This window comes from Equus caballus, chromosome 23 (assembly GCF_041296265.1).
Source record: "Equus caballus isolate H_3958 breed thoroughbred chromosome 23, TB-T2T, whole genome shotgun sequence".
In the NCBI taxonomy this organism is placed as follows: domain Eukaryota; kingdom Metazoa; phylum Chordata; class Mammalia; order Perissodactyla; family Equidae; genus Equus; species Equus caballus.
The window spans coordinates 25,862,354-25,888,891 of NC_091706.1; the positions used below are offsets into that span (position 1 = coordinate 25,862,354).

The 26,538-nt window shown below is 37.4% G+C and overlaps 1 long non-coding RNA gene across 1 annotated transcript in view; it reads left to right on the forward strand.

Moving 5' to 3' along the window:
* The window catches only part of LOC138920302 (uncharacterized), a 30,078-nt gene extending 13,732 nt beyond the window's left edge, over window positions 1–16,346 (forward strand). Inside the window, exons 2-3 of the long non-coding RNA XR_011431210.1 lie at window positions 487–575; window positions 16,068–16,346. This is a non-coding gene — a long non-coding RNA (uncharacterized lncRNA). The remainder of the gene's footprint in view (window positions 1–486; window positions 576–16,067) is intronic.
* The last annotated feature ends 10,192 nt before the right edge of the window (window positions 16,347–26,538 follow it).

The following is a 26,538-nucleotide window of genomic DNA, read 5'->3' on the forward strand; positions in this document are numbered from 1 at the left end:
GGCAGCCACAGTGAGGAACTAATACAGACCCACATGTAATATGTCTTCAAGGGAGGGACTCAGTAGAAACCTGGATAAATTAAGGAATGGGAACACAGGAAGAAGAGGGCTTTTGGTGTGTACAGCAGACTCTCATCATCCCCAGGGGATTAATTCTATAGAAAATGGCGTAATATTTGCATATAACCTGTGCACATCCTTTCGTATACTTTGTCATCTCTAGATTGCTTATAATACTTAACACAATGTAAATGCCATGTAAATAGTTGTTACACTATATTGTTTAGGGAAAAATGACAAGAAAGAGAAGTTTGTACATGTTCAGTACAGATGCAACCATCACAGGCCTTTCAATCTATAGTTGGTTGAACCCGCGGATGTGGAACTGCAGATACTGAGACAGAGTCAGCCACTCTATAGATGTGGGAATCCAAATATGCCTATCTGGGAACTCTTGGTTTCCCAAATTTGTTGCCTCTCTTGCAGACACTGAGCAATGTAAATAATCGTGAAGTCGCAGAACCACTTCTCCCCGACACAGTCTGTGAGAAATAGTGGACAAGGAAACCGTGAAGGTAACCTCTCTAGTGCTCTGTTACTGAAGACCACAGGTACTTACATTTCTCTCTCTCCTCTCACCATTGCACTACTGTGGGATGAATTCCAGAGACAGGCCTAGTATGCTGACTGAGTTTTCTTGTCTTAAAGCAGGAGTAATCCTACTTTCATAATTTGTATTTTTCCCATCCTTAGACTTCACCACTGACCACCAAAATAATAATTAAAATAATCATGTGTCACTTTTCCCTATAAAATTGGCAAGCAGTTTTTAAAAATATATTATATAGATTTGGCAAGTGTGCCTAGAAGCAGGCACTTTCGGTATATTGCTTTTTCAAACGTATGTTTATAAAAGTTTTGTGTTGGATAAAATACATCAAGAACCATATAGAGTCAAACCCACAACATTTCCAAAAGGAGGAATTTACTCTAAGACAATAATGACAGCTGCAATAAAGATTGGTGTTAAAGCATTTGTGTTTCAATAATAGCAAAAATACTAAAAAAAACCTGTAATACAATGAAAGTATATTTAAATATGCCCTACAGAAAAGGAGAAAAAGGCTGACTATAAAATTCTTTTCATTTTTTCATATACATGCAATATTTTAAATTGGAAATCCCTCAGTCGTGTTACCTTTTCTCTCTCCCTCCCCAGTGGCAGTTACTATCATGAACTTAGAGTTTCATAATTTAATAAATATGTAACTCATACTAAACAATAACTAGTATATAATATATGCAATTTTAATTACTTTAACTAAATTATGTGTAATTAACTGCTTTGTTATTCAATATTAAATTTTTGAGACAACTATATTGACACATATAGATCTAATTTATTTATTTTTCACTACAGTACTCCATTTGATAAATGTATCACAATTTATTCACCCTTTCCCTTACTGTGAGCCATTTGAATTGTTCCTAAATTTTCACTATAACCATATCATCATAAACAAACTTTGTTATGTGTCAATATTTCTCTGAGAAGACAGTTCACAAACAATTTGGGTCCAGGACCCCTTTACATTCTTTTTTTTTCTTTTAAAGATTGGCATCTGAGGTAACAGCTGTTGCCAATCTTCTTTTATCTTTTCTGCTTTTTCTCCCCAAATCCTCTCAGTATGTAGTTGTACATTTTAGTTGTGGGTCCTTCTGGTTGTGGCACGTGGAACACCGCCTCAGCATGGCCTGATGAGCAGTGCCATGTCCGAGCCCAGGATCTGAACCGGCAAAACCCTGGGCCGCCGAAGCAGAGTGCACAAATTTAACCACTAGGCCATGGGGCCACCCCCCATTTACATTCTTAAACATTCTGGCTTCTGCACTCACCCTATAGTGATATGTAGCTTTGGTTGAAAGAATTCTTACATCACACAAACCTGTTGTTGGAAAGGGAAATATGTTTCAGTAGCCTTTTAAAATTATTTTAGATACTCTTGTTTGATACTACACCAAACCTCAACAAGTGGTAGTTGCTAAAAACTTTGTTGTAATATGGAATCTGAAACCGTATCAATGAACATTTCATATTCTGTCTTATGAAGATCTATTGGTGTAGCTTGAATGTCGAATTGATCTTTTACCTGTGGCATGATTTTAATGACATCAGGCATTGGTCATTTGGAAAATATTGGTTCACTGAGTTTGCAGACCTTTCAAATGAGGAATTTCATTATACATTGTATATTTCATTACACAATATTAAAAAAAATCACATTTGTTAATGTCACATCAGTCTCATCAGGAAAGATTTTAAATATTAGAAGGTTGTTAAGCTCACAGTAGCTAATACAAGTTTTCCAGAATTCTAATTTTTGCCTAGAAACTTGAATTTTATCATTGGTACAAATATCATCAATTGTTTTCCTTGAAATGACAAACTCACTTTGTTCTTTTTCATGAAAGTGTCTGCCACATACATTCCTGAATAACGGTAGTTTGTCTGTCAGTCATTCTTTCAGGTAAAATTGGTGTCCCATAAATAAAAACAGCTATTTTAGCTCATAACTTAATCACACAAGTGTTGTTCTATGCTCTTCACTATGCAGCAAAAATACTTCATACTTAATTGCAATTTTATCACACAGAATATTAAAAAGATACGCACTCAAGAGTCAAGATTTAAGGAATTTAATACTTTTCACTGATTTATCAAGGACGTTCTTTTTGTAAAACTAGCTTTTTGTTTTTTAACTCTAAGTGCCTAGTGGTGAAGAATACAGTAACAATTAATTTTGATGCTTCTGCCTTGATTTGTGTTAAGGCATCAGCAAATTTATCCTTCATTGCTTTTACACCATCAGTGCACAAGTCAACACAGACAAAAAGACAAAGAAAGTCTTATTATTATAAAAGTAACTTTGACTTGCAGACACCCTGGAAAGATCTCAGGGACCCCTAGGGATCTGTGGACCACACTTATAAAACTGCTGAGATAGAGTGAGAACTTGTTCAGCCTTTTTATATTTGCTAGACTAATTTTTTTCTAGCAGACACACTTGAATATTCCCTTTTTTCTGTCCATCCTTGAGAACAATTGCATTATCACATTAATAAAATTTTGCCAAGCCCATGGGACTGTACTGTGACTGTGTTGTCTTAATTTCACTTCTATACTCACTAGCTTTTGATAATTTTTATATCTATCATCCTTTTTGGTGTCTACTGTGAATTTTGTGTATCTAAACCCTTTGTCAGTTTTCCTTTCTTGTGGTTCGTTTTTCTCTTAGTTATCCTGGGTGTTTTGTATACGCTTTTGTTACTTCTAGCCCTTTGCATATTTTACATTTTGAAAATATATCCTCCCAGTATTTTTCAGTGTTTACATTTTTTGTCTCCTCCTTCTATTGGTTTTGGTAAGAGCAATGTTAAAATCCTCCACTATCGTTGGAAATTTGTTTCTTTAATTCAGTCAGCTATTGCTTTATACAGTTCAAAGTCTTGTTGTTAGATGCACATGAGTTACTGATTCTTATATCTTCTTGGAGAAGTGCTTCTTTTTAACAATATGTGGTGCTCCTCTGCACCCCTAATAATACTTGCGGAAAGTATTATTGTTCTACACACCTTCATTTACTTAATATTTGCCATATTTCTTACCCTAATAACATTTAGTGCCTTATACTCTGTCTGATGTTAAATTACCTCTACCGGGCCATATCTTTCATTAATTATTTGCCTGAAATATATTCTTTGTCTTTTACTTTCACTTTTTCTGTGTTCTTATGCTTTCTGTGCTTCTCTTATAAACTGCACATAGCAAAATTTTATATGTGTGCATGTACATGCTCATCCAATCTGGGAATATCAGCATTTTAACTGGTGAGTTAAAAGACATTGACTGTGAAATTGACGTTTTTAGACTTATTTATATCATTTTTATTTAATGCTTCCTATATCCCTTGCATTTTTATGCTTTGCTCATGTATAATGTGCTTTTCAGTAATTTTTTATTTTCTGTATTTTGCTTTTCATTCTATTGTCAGCTGTGGTTTAGAAGTTATACAAGATATAGCCATTCCTTTAAAAGTAACCTTAGACATTTTAACACAAATATTTAAGTTAACGTACTGAAGTGGCAGTTAGTCGATATACTTAAATTCTAAACAATACAAGAATTTTAAGGTTTTTTTTCCTCATCCATATGGTCTTAAATGATATTTTCTCCAATGTTTTAGTTCTATCTTGATTAATAACTCTTAAATTATTCAATATTATTATTTTATATGGTCAAAGCTTGTTAGACGTTTAACAGTTTCTCAAAGTTTTAAAAGTTTTTCAACAGTTTCTCCAACAGTCTATCAATGTTAAACAGTTTCTTTGATAACTATTTTTTCCTTGAAACTCGATTCTTCTTTCTGGGTCCAATCACTTTATTTCTGAAATCCATATATTTGTAAATCCTTCCCCAAGTCTGTTGCCTGTAACATCCTTTACTGTGTGTTTGTCTGAAAGTGATTTCATTTGGTCTTGTCCTTCCTTGATAGTTTAGCTGGAAATAGAACTTGGATTATAGGTTGTTTTCCCTCGTCATCTTTTGGTATAACTTCATTATCTTCTGGATTCTAGTGTAGGTGAAGTTTAGATCTCTGGTTTTTGACTAACTGTTACTCTTTGAAGGGAATCCCTTTTTATGGTATTACCTTTAAATTTTTTTCTCTGTGTTACAAAGTAGAGTGAGTCTAGGAGCACGTTTAGTTTTCTTACACTAAAGAATAATTTGTGCTGTTTAAATATGCTTCTTCATGACTTTTCTTAACTCTAGAAAATAATCGCTTTATAACTTCTCTCCTATTCTCTCTGTTCTGCCCACTAAGAAACTTCATGAATATATATTGGATTTATTCTATATATTCTTAATGTATGTCAATCTCATTTTAATTTTTTTTCATTTTGTCTCTTTTCTGCTTTGCTTCTGGGTAATTTCCTAAGATCTATATTCCTGTTTACAAATTCTTTGTTCAGTTGTGCTTAACCTGAACAAAGTTCAAAGTTTAAATGATTCATTGAAGTTTATTTCATAAACTATGTTTTTTATTTCTAAAAATAATCTATGCTTTGTACATAGATCTTGTGGTTGTCTATGTTTTTATCCTCTTTTCATAGCACTATCCTTTTTTACATATGTTTATTTCATAGGCTCTATTATCTGAAATTTTTAGAGGCCTAATTCTACTGTTTGTTATTGCTTTCTTTTGTTTACGGTGAATTGTTTTTGCTTATGTTCTGTGATATTAGATAGTGAGCTCATCTTTAGCTGGGTTTCATCAAGTAAGATCTTTCAAGGAGTGTCAACGTGTAGCCTTCCAGGGCAGTTTCATATTTAATTTTTCCACATGGTCCTGGTGTATTACAAGCCTGGGTCACTTTTGGTTTGTTAATTTCTTAGATTGTGGATTCCACATTAGGACTTGAATCTCAAAATCACATGATGGTAGGCCCTTGGTTATAAAATCTTTATGGGAGGTTTCTTCCCCTACATGGAACCCTAGCGTGGCAAACTTCTTCAGTGTCTTTCTGAGCCAGCAATCGGAGGAGTTGCTTAGCCTTTCTTTTTTACCAAGAATACATTCCCCAGATTTATGTGAGTTTTCTATTTAAGTTCTCCATCTTTTCTGACCAAGTCCTCATCTCCAGTCCCTTTCTGTGCATAATTAAGTCTTCAGAAACCACACCTGTTTCTCTTCATTGCTTCTAAGACATTGTGCTTATCCCCAAGCTCCTGTTTCCATTTTGGTTTTGGTTCCTGGAGATATTCTTATTTATGAGTTCTACTATGTGTTCATGAAGATGTTTGCTGTATTTATCTGGAATACATATAAATGTTGTTTTATAATTGGGGCTTTTTCATACTATCTAGTATTACCTCTTAAATATGTAAAATTATTGTTACTTTCAGTCAACAACTAATTAGATTTATAAACATTTCTCAAATGTCCATGCTTATCATTGCTTTATTCACTCTATTTCTTTTCTGTTATCCTTTTCTGTAAAGTATAGTAATTATTTCAGGATCTTTTCAGGGTTTGCAGGAAATTTTATTATTTTAGATATGAAAAACAAATGGTTATTATTTTGCCTTCACTCTTGAATGACACTTTAGCTGCATATTTAATTCTAACTTGACAGTTTATTTTTCCATATGTTTTGAAGATATTACTTCATTGTTTTTGGCATCTCTTTTTATTAATAAAAATCTTCTGTCACTGTAATTGTCATTTTAGTATGTAATTGTGAAAGAAAAATCAAGATATAAAACTGCATTTATAGTGTAATTCTAAGTTTCTGAAAATATATGTGCTAGAATGCTTTGCTATCTAATTACTAAATTCTCATAGTGAGAGTTCAGATAGCAAAGGATACTCATTATCTGAATTCTTTCTGTTCCCAAGATTCACATTATAACTAGTAGATATTTACATAACTTTCTGGAAGCCAATTTAGCAATATGTCAAGGGCCTTCAAAGAGCTTAACCCAATAATTTCATTTGTAAGAGATACAGATAAACTTTTATTCATAAAGCTATTCATTGCAAGATTCCATGTCAAAAAAGGAGATAATATAAAAATCCAAGCTATTTATTAGCCTTCAAAATGATCCTTTTGAAAAATTATTGATTATATGTAGACATATCACAATATATGTAAAGTCACTGGTAAAAAAGTAACAAAATATATCACAATCACATGAGTTAAGGTCTAAGTGTGTGTATATTTCTATGGATATAGCTCTACAATTTGTTAAGAATGCTTGCTTCTAAGCGTTATGGTTGCATGTAATATTTAGTTTCTTTTTAATTTTACAAAATTTTCTTAGTTCTATATAGTGAAGAGACATCACTTTTATAATTTAAAAAAATGAGAAGTTATTCAAATATATGCACATAATAACGCTTGCTACATACTAGCTTAGAATGTAATACTGTTTGCCACATCATTAAATTACAGCAATGGGAATGCAGTTTCTCTACAAATTTTTTTCCTCATATTCAAATGAACGCAGGCTTGCAACAGTGCCTTTATGGTGTTTCCACTAATGCTAGAAGTGCGCAGCCCATCGCATGCCCTCTTCACACACGTAGGATCCTGAACCCCTGTCTCATTCTCCCTTGTTCCAAGCCTTCTTGCTTGATCTGTTCTTTGCTCCTCCAGTTACATAACTTGGATGTTACCTTTTACCTTTAATCCATCACCGTCTCCATTATGTTCACGTTCTTGTCCTTCTCAGCTAAGCCGGCCCATCTCTACTTGGATTTTCTTTTCTCTGTATTTCTGGTTCTTCTCCACAAATTACCTAAGGCAATCCCCCCTGGATTACCAGACTGTCTAGACCATCCTTGTCATTTTATACTCCCATTTTCATCCCTCCTCTCCCACCCACCTCTCTTTTCGGCTGCTATCATTATAGAAGGGTATATTATGCACGAAACCAAGTTATCAACCAAATGGTTTTTTTAATTAAATGCTTTTAACAACTGAAAGGGAAAGTTACTTTATTCGTGTTTCTATATTTTAAAAAAATGTGCAACATCTTAAATTTTGAAAGTGCTCTTTCTTTAGTGAAATATATAAATGAAGTGAAAGATTTCATTTCTGTTAACATTACGAAACTTCTCGTCTTTCTTTTTGCCAAGGTGAACTGATGTAATCCAGGATTTTGTTCTTTTCAAGAGAAGATGAGCAACTTTATAAGAAACCTTAAGGGAAAAGGAAAAAAAGCTTCTTGTATAACAAGTACAGCTTGGGTAACTGATATTTTTACACGAGGATTTTTGGCTCAATATGAGGAAGAGGATTTTATAGCCCCAAATGGCAATCTGAAATACTTCAAACTCATATGAACAAGTTTGAATATTAGGGATTCTGCATGATTTCTTTTTAGAACTAGACAAAATTGAATTTTGATATCTCATTTTTAAAAATTAGTCTATCTTGAGAGAATACCAAACAACTATACGCGCACTATATGTAAATCTGAGTATTTCTGTGTTTTCTATTAGAAAACTGCATATTATTTTGATATAAATGATAAGATTAGAGATGCACAATCTGGATTCAAGTTTTGGAACCTAGGTGTTATATGTTCTTAATCTTTCAAGGTGCTTCTTTAGAAGGGGATATTAATGTCTATCTTGGCTTTTGCACAGCATTAGTGTGAGGGGAGAAAATCAGATAATGCAAATAAAAATACATCATAAGCTCTCAATCACTGTATTGATCCGTGACTAATATCCAGATAGGACACCCTTGCTTATGAAACTTTAAGTAACAATAATATACCTCCTCAGTGTTTAACCAATTCTCCTTGGCCAATAAAGTTTTTATGCATCTGGCTATAATATTCAAACATTGATCTTATTACTAGAAATATTCTATTACTTTCTATGGACCAAGAGGATTTTCCTTTAGCTGTCACTTTTGTGCTTTCCAAGTACTAAGATAACTGCAGATAGCAATGCCCCAAGGCACCAGGATTACCCTGGAATTTGCCTAGCAATGATGTTAATAGTCGTGACGATAACAGCTCACCTTTGCTGCATGCTGCCTGTGCTTCGGGCACTGTCCTAAGCACTTTTACAGGTATTATTTTAGTTAATATTCAAACTCAATCTATGAGGTTGGAATTATAATTACCCTCTTTCACAGAGAGCAAACTAAAATTCAGGCAGGTTCATTCGTCCATTTGTTTAAAAAATGTGTGTTGAGTGCCGAGACCGTACCAGATACTGAGCTGGATGGGGGAGAAATAGCAGTAACCCAGCTTAAAAGGGTACCTTGCACCCATAGAATTTACATTATGGTGGAGAGAAAGACAAAAAAAACCACAAAGAAATGTGTACATCTCAGAAAGTAATACGTACTTCGCAAAACACTGAAACTGAGTGGCTACTTAAGAAAGTGGTTAGGGAAGACCCTTCTGAGGAAATGTCCTGGAAGACAAAGCCTGAATGACAGGAAGGGCCAAGTCAAGTGAAGAAGGGCAGCAGAGAGTCTACTGGGCTGAGAACAGTAAGTAGAAAGGTCCCAGGATGGAAATAAACTTGAGGTGATGATAATGGTGGAGAGATGTGGACAAAATTAGGATATATTTTGGAATTAGAATTGACAGATTTTCTCCTGGATTGGAGATGGGGGTAAGGGAAAGAGATGAATCAAGGGTGAATAGTTTGATGGTTTGTTAAGATTAATAGATTGCTGATGTGCTAATTTGGGGAAGATGGCAAGGGGTGAGCATGTTTGGAGAAAGATCAACAGATATCATTTTTTTTTACTTTTTAAACATTTGCTTTTATTCTGGTAATATATATATATAACATAAAATTCACAATATTAACTATTTTAGCACACAGTTCAGGGTCATAAAGTACCTTCACATTATTGTGCAACCATCACCATCATCCATCTCCAGAACTTTTTCATCTTTCCAAACTGAAACTTTGTATCCATTAAACAATAACTTCTCATTCTCCTCCCCCTCCAGCCCCTAGCAACTACATTCTATTTTCTGTTCTATGAATCTGACTATTCTAGGCACCTCATACTGGAATCATATAATATTTGTCCTTTTGCTACTAACTTATTTCACTTAGCCTGATGTCTTCAAAGTTCATCCATGCATCAGAATTTCTTTGTAATAGATTTTATTTCTTAGAGCAGTTTTAGGTTCACGGCAAAGTTGAGCAGAAAGGATAGAGTTCTCATTTACTCCTTCCCTCCCTCTCCCCCTGCCTACCCTACTAACAGCATCTGCCACTAGAGTGGTACATTTGCTACAGTTAATGAACCTACAATAAGAATTGCCTTTTGACTTGATAATATCAGGAAGAATGAGATACAAGGTGTGTTGTGAAGTTGTGTTGTGCTCAGGATCAGAGATGATATTCAAAGCTTAAGGTCTAAATGAGATTACCCAGAGAGTGTGTTAAGGAAAGAAAGGAACTCAGAGTAAAAAATTTGTGATACTTCTATATTTAGAAGTCTACTAGAAGTGAAGCAGAGACAAAAGAGACAGCAACGAAGACAGAGAAGGAAAGGTGAAGTAGAGTACAGAAGAAAAGCCAGGAGGAGACAAAGTGTCAGGGAAACCAAGAGAAGCCCTTCAAGAAAAGCATCATCAAATGTAGCAAATGACAATGGGAGGTCAGTCAAGTAAAATTTGCAAGAGAAGCTACCATTGAACTTGGGCAACGTGGTCATTATTTGTGACCTTGACAAGAGCAAATTCAGTGGGGTGAGAGGGATGGATGCCCAATTTAACCAGAGGCAAATAGCTAGTAAGTGGAATAGTCTGAATGCCAATGTAGGTAGTCCATCTCTAGAGCCTATGTACTTACCTTATCATAATATAACCTCTCAAAAATAGTGTATCATTTAGTGGTGAGCACACTTGATGGTAACGCTCTTTGAGTATCAGTAGCTAGATACAGTGTACAGGATACCTGAACAACCAGAACATAAACAGTCTCTCTGCATATGCTCTGCATTGCCTTGTATACCTCTCTAACAATTGTGTTTGCCATTCTGGAAGAGGTTCCTCCACTCTCCAGTTAATCTCCCCAAGGCTATGGCACCTTTCTGTGCTGCGATGAGCATTCTCTTTCAGTATTTCATTAAGATTCCTGCAGACTTCTCTTACTTTTCTTTTTATTCCACCAGTTGTGATGGAGAGTTTCAGTTGGTTCTCAGTTCCACATATACCCTTTTCTACCACCAGAAGTGGAAGCTTGCAAACTACATTTCCCAGACTCCTTTGCCAGCTGGCTTCCTGCTAGGTTCTTCCAATGGGAGATATTGTGAAAGACTGGAATTGGGAGGGGGAAAGCCACCATTTTCTTTCTTTTGTCAGCACCTGTGGGCAGCACAGAGGCAAGCACCTGTAGGGGGATGTGGGCTCCAGTAGCGTCTGTGGGTTCGAGCATCATTAGCAGGGTTACAGTGGCAGTGGGAGGTGTGGATTCCTGGGATGCAGCTCGGAGGAAAAAGCAGATTCCTAACCTTTTGACAACAGCATCCTTCTCTCCTTTGCTCCTCAGGTTCACTTTCTAACAACTGTGTAGTCAATTTTCTGTATTAAATTCCTCTCCACTGGAAATATCTAGATTGATTTCTATATTCCTTGTACACACTGACTTATGCATCAATATAACAACATAATAGAACACTAAATCTTTTTAAAAAATGAAAAAATTCACATGCTTGCCCCAATGACAAATAAAACCACTGCATTTTCTCACATTTCCTTCCAGGCTTTGTCCATAAGACTGAATACATTTTAGGTGCTGCTCTAAATGTATTCAGCCTTATGGACAAAGGAAAAAAAGTTGAAGTTCAAGTTCTGTTTGCAAAGACTATCTCATTTCTACAGCACATGAAAGAAGTAGCAGTCGTATAGGTATTATGACCCAGTATGTAGATTTTCTGTTACCAGGGACACATCACTTAAATTAAGGAATTAAAAATAACAAGCAATCTTTTGCTTCTTTCAGGTTTTAGATTAGGCTGTACCTGCATTTGGATATCTGATATTTCTTTTGCTCAACAAATTGAGAAATTAGGTTAACGTTCTCGTTCTTACATTTCTTAACTATAAAATGGGGATGATAACGCCTAGCAATGGGATTGTTTAGAGAATTATGTAAGATATCTGTGTGCCTGGTGACTGGTATAATTAATGTTATCATATTTCCTCAGTTCTAAATTGCTATTGATTTTAAGATGCATAGCTGCATTAAAATGTTTTTAGGACTATGAAGTGCTATGAAGAACTCCAATGCAGTAAATGAATACATAAAATACAAAAGGGGTCATTTAAGTATCATTCAAATATGGAAAAAAAAATAGACCCCGGGGTAGGAGAAGGAATGCATCAGTTACCTTTCTGGAGGCAAACATCTGATGTAATTAACTTAACTTTGCTTACTTTCGCCCCGCCTTTTATGGAGGATAAACAATTCTACAGGTTAAAAAATTATTGGGTCCAAAATAGAATGTAGGAAGAGGAGAGAAAGATAATTTAAAACATTTTGGTCATTTTCTTTCTCTGGACCAGCTCTGTCCAATATAGTGATCACTAGTCACATGTAGCTATTAAATATGTGGAAAATGCCTAGTCTGATTGGCTGTAAGTATAAAATAAACACCAATTTTGAACACTTAGTAAGAAAGTAAGAACACAAAATGTTGCAGTAATGTGTTTTGTATTAAGTAATTGCTGAAATGATAATTTATTTTCATTTTCTAATTTTTAAAAATTGTAGTATAATACATGTAACGTAAGCTTTACCATCTTAACCATTTTTAAGTGTACAGTTCAATGGCGTTAAGTACATTCACATGGTTGTGCAACCGTCATCATCGCTCATGCACAGAACTCTTTTCATTTTGCAACTGAAGCTCTGTAGTCATCAAACCTCCTGTCTCCCTCACAAGCCCCTGGCAGTCACCATTTTACTTTCTATCTCTATGAATTTGACTACTACAGATTAAAATGATACTATTTTGAGTTTATTGGGTGAAATAAAACATAATTTTAAAATTTACTTTTACTTTTTATTTTTTGAAATGTGCCTGTTAGACAATTTAAAATTACAATCTATTTCTGTTGGGCAACATTATTTGCCATATATGGCTATTTACATTTAAATTAATAAACGTTAAATAAAATTAAAATTTCAGTTCCTCATTTGCACCAGCCAAATTTCATGTTCTCAATAGCCACATGTGGCTAGTAGTTACCATATTGAACAATGCAGGTTAGAATATTTTTATCACGACAATAAGTCCTTTTGGACTGTACTGCTCTAGAAAATCCAACTCAATAAAGAAAGAAACAAAGAAAAACAAGGAAATCTGAAACAAGGTCAGGGTGGTTGCGCAAATAGTTCTTGCAGCCAACAAGGGAAAGTGACAATTAATTTATTATGCAAAGATTAAAGAGTATTGTGAAATTTGCAAACTGCATTATTTATTCTAAAACACTTGGGCAACAACAGACAGCTTCAGATGTTTCTCCCATGAAATTTTAGACGTTGCCACCAAACGTACAACACACTGCTGTGTACTGTCACAAGTCAGCTAAAACACATGTAAATATATGTCATGTCAGTCATTAAGAAGAAGGGTATAATTACACTTTTAAATGTGGCAAAGCATTTTGAAAGTAGCGTATAATTTTCTAGAGCAGGAACCTTTGTGAGCATATCTTTCCCTGAGTGTTTACACAGCCTGACATCTTCCGGTTTGTTCATATCAAGAGCCCCACTGTGAACAAGCCAGCTGCAGACAAAGGAAGCAATTTGTTCTTTAGGTGCCACTTCATGGAGAGAACCAGAAAGAATGGTGAAGTAGGCACAGAGTCACAGACAGACAGAAAATCAAGGCAGGAGAGGGTACCACCAGATTAGAGTGAGCAGCTGAAAGCTTTGTAAGGTCTGCTCATATTAAAGGAATACATTTTTAATAATTGCTTGTGACCAAGATAACAGATATGTAGTTTATCCTATAAAAGTTGGTGCCTTTACACTTTTTTTTTTACAGCTCTATTGAGGTATTATTGACATACAAAAGAACCGCACATATTTAATGTATGCAATTTTATGAGTTTGGACATATGCATAAACCCATGATACCATCTCCACAAACAAGATAGTAAGCATATCCAACACCTCCCAGAGTTTTCTTGTGTCCTTTTGTCTTTTTCGTGTCATAGTAAGAACACGTAGCATGAGAGCTACATTCTTAACATGTTTTTAAGTGTACAACACCATACTGTTAACTGTAGGCACGATATTGTACAGCTGATCTCTACAGCTTCTTCATCTTGTACAACTGTAACTTTATACCCACGGAACGACAACGCCACGTTTCCCCGCCAGCCCCTAGCAACCACCATTCTATTTTCTGCTTCTATAAGTTTGGCTATTTTTAGATACCTCATATAAGTGGAATCGTGTAGTATTTGTCTTTTTGTGACTGACATTTCACTTAGCATAATGCCTTCCAGGTCCATGTTGTTACAAATAGTAGGATTTCCTCCTTCTTTAAGACTGAATAATATTATATATATATGTATATATGTATACGTACTATTACATACATATATAACATTTTCTTTATCTCAGATCCCTCTGAGGACACTAATTATACTTCTATTATACTTTCTCTACACTCTCCTTGGGATTAGAGTATAAATTCTATTTTCCTCAAGTTTTAGTTCTCCTCATATTTCCCACTTGGTCTATTGTTTTTTCTAAAATTTTTGTGATTCTTGATCAGATGCTCACCTTTTCATCTAATATTCTTGATGTGTGTGTATTATTGAGGATGGCATACAGACTTCCTGTTTCTTTCACCCTTAGGACATGGTCATTGAATTAGACAGTCTTGGGTTTGAACCGTGACTCTATTAATTAAAAAAATTTATGTAAATTACTATAACTTTTTTAGAAGAATAAAATCAATTGCATCAGCTCTAAAATGAACCTATAAAGAGAACAAGATTAATTATTATAACCCAAGAATTTGAACTTATATTAATTTTCTGATATGTGGAACTATAGAGTAAGAGAAATTGATTACTGGAGAAATTCAGAGGAATATTTACTATATAAGTTCTTGATAAGTATCAGATTTATTTAGTAGAAATGAAGTGAATAAGTAAAACAATTAACAAACATGTACTGGAATTCAAGCTGGCTATCACAAAACGGAGACAAAACGGGAAGTGAGAACAGCCAGAATTGTGGAATATTTTGTTTCACTGATGGCAGGAGTGAAGTGAGCCGAGAGCTCAGCGGTACTTTTGCCAAGTGGAGTTAAGGTTTAGTAAAGGTCACACCACATATGAACCACTCTTGTTATCCCTGGTAACAGGCCCATCTCTATAGGCTCCTAGCATGTGAATGAGAAAAAAAGACTTGTAAATTAAATAAGCAGTGATTAGTTGGGGAGGCTTTTTTGGGGGAAAGATCTGGGGAGGAATTAGGGAAGAGTTTATGTCACACAATGAAAGTCATGAGAGAAAGAATCTGTCATGTTTATAAGGGTTAACCAGGGACTGCAGACCTGCCAAATGTTGGGTCTGGTGTGTATCTGTTGCTTGAAACACAGGGTTGCACTTCGTTATGGTATAATCTGTTCTATACGTTGGCCCAACTGGCTGAGGGAGTAAGGTCCTGAGAAACGGGAGCACTCGCTCTGCCGGTGGCCTGTAGAGGTTGCCTTGAGTTAGGTACACTTGTAGCTACCCACTGGATGCACTGCTCTTCCTCTCTGCTCCCTTGCCGTGCAGCAGGAAGATTGCCCCTGTCCAGGATGTTGGGAGAGAGAAGGCGTAGATGACAGAGAAAGATAAGAGTCTAGCGTAGAAACCAAAAGTTGCGTAAGACTCTTCAATCTATAGGCAAGAATTAAGAAATACCCTTTCTTTCACAAACAGTATTCTCTTGACCTTCTCTATCAGACGTTAAGATTTTACTAAGCTGTGTTATCACACCCCAAAATTTCTAAGTACTACTTCAACGTTGTTAGTCCTATTTTTGTTCCAAAACAAATGCCCTTCAGCTTGAAGAATGACTTCCGTAAGCATTCTGGTCAGAAACCTGTGGATTTGATATGTAACTGGTTTCACAGCTTAGATCACAGCTTATCCTCACAGAAGCCTGGTTTATAAAAGACCCCTGGAAGCACATTTTCTTATCTATAATGGCCAAAGAGCCATTGATGCTTGTGATGCTTGGAGCATCTCCATGGATACGTCAGTTATTGTAACAATCTGTATAACGATAGGACCCTTTGCAGAGATATTATTATCTGCGACTTAAAGTACATGGGACTATCTTCTGGAATACCTCTCTTTTTTCCCCTTACTTTGTCCTTGGCTTTTCATTTGTTTGTTTGAGGAAGATCAGCCCTGAGCTAACATCCACCACCAATTCTCCTCTTCTTGCTGAGGAAGATTGGCCCTGATCTAACATCCATGCCCATCTTCCTCCACTTTACAGGTGAGACGCCACCACAGTATGGCTTGACAAGTGGTGCTCAGGTCTGCACCCAGGATCCAAACCAGCGAACCCCAGGCTGCCGAAGTGGAGCATGTGAACCCAACTGTTATGCCACAGGGCAGGCCCCTGTCCTCGGTTTTTTGGGGGGATGTGAGCTATGGTCATGACTGATATTCCTCCATCTACACTCAATCTTCTGGATTATTCTGTTTTTATCAGGTGAATCTGCATTCAACAACCTTCAATGGTTCCCCAGTGTCTACAAAATAAAAACCAAACTCCTTGCTCTGTGTTGAGTGGATGCACAAACCCTTGCTCCCCGAAATACAGCTCTTCAGCTTTTTCCTCTGGGTGCCTTATAGTATTTTCCCTCCTTGCTTGTCCTGGTAAATGTATTTGAGTGGAAGACTCTAATGCATCCCTTCAGTCTACCCACACTTTCAAACTTATACCTTCTTCCCTAGGCTGTTGTGGTCTCTACTGATCTCTCTTTTTTTTCAACTGAGACATAATTGACATATAACATTATATTCATTTCAAGGGTACAACACAATGATTCAGCATTTGTATATACTGTGGAATGATCACCAGAATAATTCTAGTTAACATCTGTCACCACACATAGTTACAAAATTTCTGTTTCCACTGATCTCTTTTAACATCCTTCTACATAATACCTAATATAAAGAGCTTAAAATAGTGCTTATTAATAAAATGATCACAAACAGCCATGTTTTCTACTTTTCTCCCTTTATGGTTACGTGTTCTCAAGGACCATCTTTAACTCATCTTTGAACCAGCGCAGTACCTAACCCAGTGCCCACGCACAGTAGTTCCTTGACAGACATTTGTTAAACAACTTAAATAGTGCCATGTGTTAATCACTGGCAATTGTTTTTTGTTTTTTTTTTAAGATTTTATTTTTCCTTCTTCTCCCCAAATCCCTTCAGTACATAGTTGTATATTCTAGTTGTGGGTCTTTTTAGTTGTGGCATGTGGGACACCACCTCAGCATGGCCTGATGAGTGCGGCCATGTCTGCGCCCAGGATCCGAACCGGCGAAACCCTGGGATGCCAAAGTGGTGCGCGGGCACTTAACCACTCGGCCACGGGGCTGGCCCCTCACTGGCAATTGTTTACAGATGTTTTTCACTGGCACAATTGGAAAAATATTTACGAGAGCTGTCTGTTCATTGAAGACATAGATAGATACGCCGTTGCCATTGGCAAGTAAGTTGCCCTTTGGTACCAATTCAACATATTGGCTGAGTCATAATAACCTTTTTTTTGTCTCTGTTATTTATATCTCATCTCATTTAGCTTTTGACTTTAGTATCAATTATGTTCTCTTCATATTCTTGTCCCATCCTTTACATTTGATGCCTTTGTTTTTTCCCCAAGAATGGCCTTGTTTCCTCCCAACAAGGATTTTAGAGAATCGCTCCTTTTTTTGCTGTGTTTCCCATGGCCTCAACACGCTACATCCTTTCAACATTCCCCAATCCTTGTTTTCCCAGTTTTGTTCCCCTCAGGGACTCTCAACTGACTTCCGTTGTCCAGAGGTGAGACCCAGTGAGTTGATAAACTTGGGAGAGAATTACCTTCCCATATCTCTCAAAGAGGGATATATCCGCTTTTTTCATAGAAATATCAGGGGATTTAAATAAATCAATGTGTAAGATAATGTACAAACTCTAAATTGAGAGTCATACAAATCTAGGGTTATACAAATAATTAAAATTATACCGTTGAACGTATTCTTTCTTCCTTGGTAGCACATCGTCTGCGGGACCTAACAACACAATTTATCCTTAGCAAGACAAATGCTTTAAAAGAGATGCAATGTTTTATCTTGCAATGAAATTCTCTGTTTAGTTTTGTCTTTCTCATAGGGTCAGACCCAGGCGTTAAAACTGGCATTAGTCAAGGTAGTAATGACAATTACAGAAACTGAGCAAAAGGGAAAAAAAGGCCCTTCCCCAGCCAGATTAATGGGAGAAAGCTTAAACCTCTGACGGGAAGATTTTGAAAGTGTTTGTGAAAATCCCTCTTACTGGGTCACCATTACTCAAAGAAGGGCCTGCTGAAAATAAGAAATTCACAGCTATCCTGCTGACATGGAGAGAAAGAAAACTTCAAAGTAAACCTTGAAGAAATGATTTTTAAAGTAGTAGAGTTGAGGCTTGACCCAGTAATAGATTTTGAAAGGGTGTTTGGTATCTCTGTGGTAAGTCGGGATGTCCAACAGACAAGGCTCCAGACCCGAATACAACGAGGCTCGAGGCGCCTTCGTGGTGATATTGATTGACTATAAACAAAGACAGACGAAAGTAACTAGAGTAGCAGAGAAAAATGTATTTTGGGGAAAAAAGTTATTATCCTCCTTCCAGATAGCTAATACTACAGCCGTAGAAATTCGCTTTACAACAAATGTTTTTTCAGATCCTGCAATGTGCCAGGCACTGGATAAAAGACACATTTCTAAGCCCCAAGGCATTTTCAGGCTAGTTGATGTATTTTAGAGAGGTCGGTGGAAGGAGGGAATAATCTATGGCCTCTACACAAAAAACAAACCTGCCACTTTAGCATTATCAATACCCCACCCCCTATCGAGTTGCTCTGAAAAAAGAACTATGCCACACAAAATGATTCGTTTTGTTTCTGCCACAAAATAGCCGGGTAACTTAGAGCAGTTACTTCACTTTCCTGCGTCTTACTTTCTTCTTGGCCAAATACCACCGGGCAGAGTCAGGGGCCACAGGGGGAGGAGGAAGACTGTAAACAAAAATTATTTCTAAATCGTCTTTTAATTCTGTAACTTAAATTTGGTTGGGAATTGATATGCAACACAGCATTAGGATGTGATCTTTGATGATCTCTGTGAACAGAATACGAACTCTCCTTCGCGAGAATCAATTTGTATCAAACCTGTTGGTGGAGTTATTGACGACAGGAGGGAGTTTTGCCACAATGTCACTTTCCTTATCACTCACTCCTGGTCTCACGGTTCCTGGCTCTGAGACAGGCGGAAGTAGGGCAGTATCGGTCAGGAGAAAGCATAAGAGCTGAGGGAAGCCCCTTGTCCTTTGCTTCCCCTTGATGGATATTTTCCAAAGACTAGGATTTAACTGGTTATTTTGGAGTCATCCAATCTGGAGTAAGTCTAGGGAACAGAATACTTAATGGTGGCAGGGGTTTCTGTGTGTATAGGTGCCTTCCAGCCCTGGCAGGGGTCTCCTATCCAAACTGCTGTAGCATCTCCTAAACAGACACCAGGTAAAACTAGAGAAAAACCGAAAAACCTACTTGGAACCACTGTCTTAAAGAGGCAACCTTGTCCATTGCAGACATTTGGGATTTCACAGTTTCCCATCAATTCAAAAAAGTTTAAGCACCAAGTATAAGGCAGGTAGTGTTCCAGAGCTGAGGTCATGGGCAGTAAAGCAAGACAATTTGATCTTGCGATCTGAAGGGTGAGAGAGGCAGTACACACACATCAGATCCAACAAAAAGTAACTTCAGGGGGCGGCGAGGGCCGTCACAAATCGCAGCTCCACACCTGAGTCTGCTATGGCTGTGGCGACAGCTTCCACGCAAGCTTGCCAGCTTGAGCCAGCTTGAAATAAGCACAGCTTGCTCGTGCCTCCCCTTGGGCTGGAGGCCTGCCCTAGAGCATCTCAGCTTGGATGCCCCTGGGGGCCTGTGGGGCACTTATTCATGGGATTGCCACCCTGATCCATGGGCGATGGAACATAAATGTGCTTCCCATTTCATCTCCATGGAGGAAAGATCTGAGATGCATTTCATGAGGCACTTCAGAGGGTTCTACCGAAGTGAAAATGCATTCTTGTATTTGCTTTCCTTCCCTGTTTCACTCTCCTGTCCCTCAGTCCTGCTCCTTGAGATCCTTCCCAAATAAACTGCCTGAATGCAGGCTTCCGTCTCATATTCTGCTTTATGGGGATATCTAGGCTACTGAACCATACAAAACACTTGTGCTTTGGTGATTTTATCCAGATGTACTCCTTACAGCAATGCAGAAAATACTTGATGCAGGGCAGGCAGAGAGGTGTGGTGAGATGGCTGGAGGAAGACACTTGAGGATTATATTGCAAGTACAAAACTTTTTGGAAGTCAAGTGGTTTATATTAAAAATTCATGTGAATTTTGCATTCTTCACAATATTTTCAAGTACTTTTTTTTTTTTAAAGATTTTATTTTTTCCTTTTTCTCCCCAAAGCCCCCGGTACATAGTTGTATATTCTTCGTTGTGGGTTCTTCTAGTTGTGGTATTTGGGACGCTGCCTCAGCGTGGTTTGATGAGCAGTGCCATGTCCGCGCCCAGGATTCGAACCGACGAAACACTGGGCCGCCTGCAGCGGAGCGCGCGAACTTAACCACTCGGCCACGGGGCCAGCCCCTCAAGTACATTTTAATATAAAGTTATTAAGATTGTAACACCTCCATAATAACTAAAGTCCTACAGCAGCTTATTGGCTGGCCTACAGTATTGTCACATCCAAACCTTGCTTGATAGCATTCTAAAATGCAAATCTGATCAAGTCGTTCCTTTGCTTATAACTTTAAAAGGGACAGACCATTTGATGAAGTTCTGATGACGTTTAAACTCCCTAACATGATTTATAAGGTCTTGCATAATTTGGCCCCTGCTTATATCCCCAGCCATTTGCTATCCTCTCCTTGACATTTATCATCCAGCCATAATGAATTCCTTTGAATCCCTTAAGCGCTCTGTGTTCTCTTGCCTCCAGGCATTTGCTCATTCTGTTAAGTCAGTCTGTAGTCCTCACCCCACTGCTCTACAATCTGCTCTCAAACCAGATCTTCATTCCTCAGCTTCCTCCTAGAAAAATGAATCTCCGTCTGGGTCTGAGTTAGATGCTCAGCCATGTGCTCCTTTTGCATCCTCATCTTCCTCCGTGGTAGTACATGTTTCACCCTTTTATTCTTGCCTGTTAGCCTGCATCTCCCATGGAATAGAAGTATAGGGCCACAGGTCACTGCATTTGTCCCTGTTGCCTGGTGCCTTGCAGAGTACCGGGAACAAAGCTAACGACTGTCAAGTTAAGGTCCTCAGAGTCACTGAGTTCAACTATTGTTCCTCACACTTGCTGGCTGTATGACTTTGGGCAACTCTTGCAAGCTCTTTTAGTCTTAGTTTCTTTATCTGTAAATCGTGGGAAATAATAATATCCTGATTGTAGGATGATTGAGAAAAATGAGATAATTCATGCCATTTAACACAATGACTGACCCATAGAAAGCACTTAATAAATGACGGCTACTATTATTCTAATAATTATTATTATAATTATTAGGTATTCAATATATACAAATGAAATGACTGAATGAATGCAAAATAAAAATATTTCATACCTTTTCTCATTTGTTAATGAGCAAGTTATTTTTTCATTGTCTATCAATTTCTTAAAAAACAGAGCTGAACTGAAGAAGCTAATAAAACGTTTAAGATTCAGCATCCAGGAAATTTTTCTTCACTGCTCCATTGTCACAAAAGCACATACATATGTGGATATGACTGGCACTAGTTTTTTCAGCCTCATTATAACTAGGTAATTAGGATTATAACAAAGGAGAGTGTGGCAGGCTGAGTAACGCCCCCTCCCCTCCTGCCCTCCAAAGATGTCCATGCTGTAAACCCTGGACTCTGTGACTATGTTATTTCACACGATAAAAGGGACTTTACAGATGTGATTAAAGGAGGGATCTTGAAATGGGGAGATTATCCTGTATTATCTAGGTGGGCTCACCAGGATCCTCATAAGAGGCAGGCAGGAGGACAGAGTCAGAGAGAGAAGGTGATGCGATGATAGAAGCAGGTGGCCCAAAGGTGATGTGATGTGAGACCAAGAGCCAAAGAACGATGACGGCCTCTAGAAGCTGGAAGGAACGGCTCCTCCCCTGGAGTCTCCAGAAGGAACCAGTCCGGCCAACACCTTGATTTTAGCTCCATAAAACTCCTTTTCTCAATTGAGATATAACTGACATATAGCACTATATTAGTTTCAAGTGTGATAAGACTCATTTTTAGACTCTGACCTCCAGAACTCTAAGAGAATAAATTTGTATTGTTTTAAACTACCAAATTTGAGGTAATTTGTAACAGTTGCAACTGGAAGCAGCTACGGATTTGAAATGTACAGAATATTGACTAGAAAGTGGTTTAACATGGTATTTTTGGATTTCTGAGGATGGGGAGAATGGCAAGCATAAATTTATACTGAAGAGATAATCTCTTATGATGTAAAGAGGACGGAAGATAGAACTTTTGCTGGCTATTTAAACCAGTGAGAAGTGCTAACCTTTTCTTATTCTAAACTCCAATAGACATTTATATGTATTTGGATCTGTAACCATGCCGTTTTAAATATTGTGGCTCTATAATATATTCTACTATGTGGTAGAACTCACCTCAACTCGCTATTTTTACTTTCAAAAAATTTTCAGCTGTTGCACATTTATGCTTCCAGGTTAATTTAGGAATATTCTTGTCATCTTAAAGTAAGGATATTTTAATTTTCTTTTGGTTTTAGTGGACTTTGGAGGATTTTTAGGAAATAGAAGTATCTTAATTTTATTGTTTTCTTATTCATCAATGATGTGTATTTATGTATTTAACCAATTTTTCCCATAAGTGCCTCAGTAGAGTGTTATCTTTTCTTCAAAATGGGTTTGCGTATTTAACACGATTTATTTCTAGGTATTTTGTTGTTGTTCTTATGAATGGAAGCTTTTCTTCCACTGTCACTGCTGTAAACTGAATGCTTGTGTTGCCCCCAGTCCTACCCCCACAATGTGATGGTATTTGGAGGTGGGGCCTTTGGAGGATGACTGTTCATGAGGGTGGAGCCCTCATGAATGATTATTAAAGCTTATGAAATAGACCCCAGAGAACACGCTCATCCCCTCCACCATGTGAAGACAGCGAGAAAACAGCCATCTGGCTATGAACTAGTGAACTAGGAAATAGACTCTCACCAGACACCCAATCTTTTGCCACCTTGATCTTGGACTTCCCAGTCTCCAGAACTGTGAGAAATAAATTTCTGTTGTTTGTAAGCTACACAGTTTATAGCATTTCGCTATAGCAGCCCAAATGGACTAAGACAGCCACATGGCCTTTTTCTTAGCTCGATCAGCTTTCTTTTCATCTCATTTTGCTGTCAAAGGAGCTCATGTTTGCTCTCTTCCTGTTCCACCTTGGTCCACTATGTCACAGGGTCTATGTTCTCTTATATTTCCATGAGAAATGCATTTGTTGTCCACAATTTTCTTTTGTTTCCTGGGATAAATATACTGCTAGTGTAGATTCTTTATCTTTCTCTTATACATCATATTCTTTTCTTTTTTGCCTTTTTATTTCTAAAGAAAATTTGCCTTCAGTGCATCGGTCCATTGAAAAAAAATAAGCTTGTTTATTTCTGATGGGTGCAATTCTGAGCATTCTATTTGCTCTCTAATAGTGTATGATTTTCCTCTTGGCTTCTCCCTTAGATTTCATACTCTTTTGCTATCCTTCCTTTAAAACAAAACTTAAACGATGAACTGGACCTTTTTTTACCCCCAAGATATCCAGCAGCTTGGGAAGGGCAAGTGGGGTCAGAATAGCAGATCTTGGCAGCTGCAATTGGTAAAACAGACTGCTTTCCCCAGACAAGTAAAATTAGTATAAAAAATCTTGTTTGTGATATCAGATTATGGAAGGCACATGGAAGTCTGTTCTCACAGCTCCAACTACTGTGGAAATTGGTGTGCACCCACTGTTGGCAGGATATGTTACCATCCCAACCAATTATAGAAGACCCTTGGCTCCTGACTTCGACCACATAACTTTACATGACAAAGTAACAGTATTTTCAACTTTTATCGAAGATTTATTTTTTCACCTGACCTAAATTTTCTTTCAAAAAATTGCAACCTTTGTGTTACCGCATATATGAAATTGAGTGAAGAACATAAAATCTTGTTAAGGGGCAGATGCTGTGCCATAGTTAGTTGCTTTGGCTAGTAAAGCGACTTTCGTACTAACTAGCTTCTCAGTCTATGCCAATTTAATTTCTTGTGGCAGCAAAATTATCAGGCACTCTGTGTTATGGACTTTTGAGTATTCCACAAAGATAATCAAAGTTGTAAATGCTGAATCTTGAGTGCTGACGGTTCACTATATTCACTGTAGCTTTTCAGACTTCAAAATTGTGTAAGTAGGTAAGACGTTTCGTGATAAGCCCTGTAATGATGTCAGCTCAGATCATTTTGTAGGTAGAAAAGAGTTTCGAACATAAATTTTATCATTTAAGGTAAAAATCATTATATATTCAGAGATAGCTCTCCCGTAACTTGGCCCTTCTGAAAAACTCCTATTCATAAAATAGGCCCGCTTTTCCATAAAGTTGTGAGGAAAATATCTGAAATGCGGTTTAAGGGCCCAAAGACTAAATAGAAATGGTAAAAGACAAGATGGGGGAAGATAGAAAAGATTTAGACTTCGTAATTTTTTCATGTGGGTACTGACGTTTTGCTGTTCACAGGCCCAAGGAAACCACTTTTTCCTGATACCTCACCCACTCAGATTTGCACATAGAGCTAAAATAAGCCTGGCAGAGAGGGTGTAAAGGTCATTGAAGATTAAACCTCCAGAATTTAGCTCACTGTGCAGGACCACTGCTTAATTTCTTTCCTGTGTCACTGCTAACAAGTTTTGAAGTCCCACATCTAAAGGAAATAAAAGGATTCCTAAAGGAAGTTTTCCTTTGCTCCCCTTAGAAATGACACTCCACTTATTCAAGAACCCAGTGAAGTAGGTATTTGAGCAAAGTCACTACAAAGAAACAGTCAACGGGATAGAACAGGCGACATTCAGTAATGTCCTTTGAGACATTCAGCAAGAAGGCAGTTTAAAGATGACCATTTTGACTTGAGAGACAGCCAACTAGTTTTGAAGTCATATAAAATATAGAGAAATGTACCCCCAATTTTGATGTTATCTTAGTCTTTGTCCTGCACTTGCTGTGCTCGCTCTCACTCCTTACATGTATCCTCATTCTCCTTCATTGTGTACTAAAACAAAACCAGATCTCATTCAACACAAACGAAATCCTCTACAAATCTAACGGAGATGGAGGGTTATAAGCTTTTGGACATCCATTCCAAGCATCCTGTTACATTGTAGGAAACCTCATTGCTGGAGGAGAAATTCTTACATATCAGCAGGTGAAATCTTATTTGGGTAGTAATATCCTTGACTAAGTAGATACTTAGAGTTTTCTGACATACGAACCTGACAGCTGCTTCTGCGACCTTTAGTTACCTCAGTGCAGTTCCCACTGATGCCATTTCTTTGACTCCCAACACATTCCGTGGTTGTGCTCACCACTGACAGATCTGTATGGATATATGGCTTCCTTCACTTTAGAATGAAAAGATGAATCTTGAAGGTAAATACTCTTGGGTTGACATTTAAATAAGCAATTTTGTTTTGGGGAGAAAATAATTTTAATTTATTCTTATTTTAAATCTGTATCATCCTAGTGAAATTGATATCAAGGCAAGATAAAGGTCTTCAAAAATACTTATGTCTTGTATGGAGGTTATTAAGAATGTCCAGGGGTCGGCCCGGTGGCGCAGCGGTGAAGTTCTCACGTTCTGCTTCTCGGCAGCCTGGGGTTTGTCGGTTCGGATCCTGGATGCTGACATGGCACCGCTTGGCAAAAGCCATGCTGTGGCAGGCATCCCACATATAAAGTAGAGGAAGATGGGCATGGATGTTAGCTCAGGGCTAGTCTTCCTCAGCAAAAAGAGGAGCATTGGCAGTAGTTAGCTGAGGGCTAATCTTCCTCAAAAAAACACCAAAAAAGAATGCCCCTGCTTTAAAGGGTGAAATGTACTGCATTAAGATGATCTCATACATCTATAAACATGTACATGGGCATATATGTGTATATAGGCACATGTTTATATTTGTGCATCTATAGAATGTGTATGTATGAAGAACAACTAGGAAATGTTAACGAATGTTAAACCTGGGTATGGATATACAGGAGTTATTTGTCTATTTATTTCAATTTTTGAATCATTAAAAAATTTCAAATATTGATATCCATATTAAAATTTCAAGGCACAAACAATTTGCATTAAGATTTTCCCCCCTTTATATAAGGCCTTGGACTGCAGGATGAAAGGTATGAAAAATCAGGAAAGCAACCAGCCAGACCAGTCTGCTTTGTGAAAGGCTGCAGCACGGCATGGCGGGACTGGGGATCTTGAAACAGCAGTCAAGTACACATCCTTCCTTTCTTGCCTCTACGCTTCCTGATTCCGTCTGCTGCCTGCTTTTCTGCAGTCATAGCCAATAACATGCTTGGGATAGAATCGGAACTTTTTTCAACTGGAGTCTCCCATATGTTCATTATAGAAAATGTGTTTGCATTTT